Here is a 348-nt window from a genome sequence, read left to right as displayed (position 1 = left end):
ATTTGGAGAGGGTTTCACCCGTTGACACGTCTCACACGTGCGCACATAGGTGCTCGTCGCATTTATATAGCTTGGGCCACCAATAGTGGTGACTCACAGAGTTGAACGTTTTCTCACAACCGAGATGACCACTTAGTGACGTATCTTGTGCCTCATAGAGGATGCGGTATCTCAAATCCTCATCATGAGGGACCACAATTCGTGGTGTATCCGTTGAATCGGTGCTATAATATAGCAAGCCATCATTCAAAAACTCGGACAATTTCTTGTCCGAGTTTTCAAACTCCTTGATCCCTAGAGCCCGTAGCAACGTTAAACACATCTCATCACCCGCAAACGCGGTGCGGT

Source organism: Plasmopara halstedii (assembly GCF_900000015.1).
Source record: "Plasmopara halstedii genome assembly, contig: Scaffold_555, whole genome shotgun sequence".
In the NCBI taxonomy this organism is placed as follows: Eukaryota; Oomycota; class Peronosporomycetes; order Peronosporales; family Peronosporaceae; genus Plasmopara; species Plasmopara halstedii.
This window is presented reverse-complemented; position numbering follows the sequence as displayed.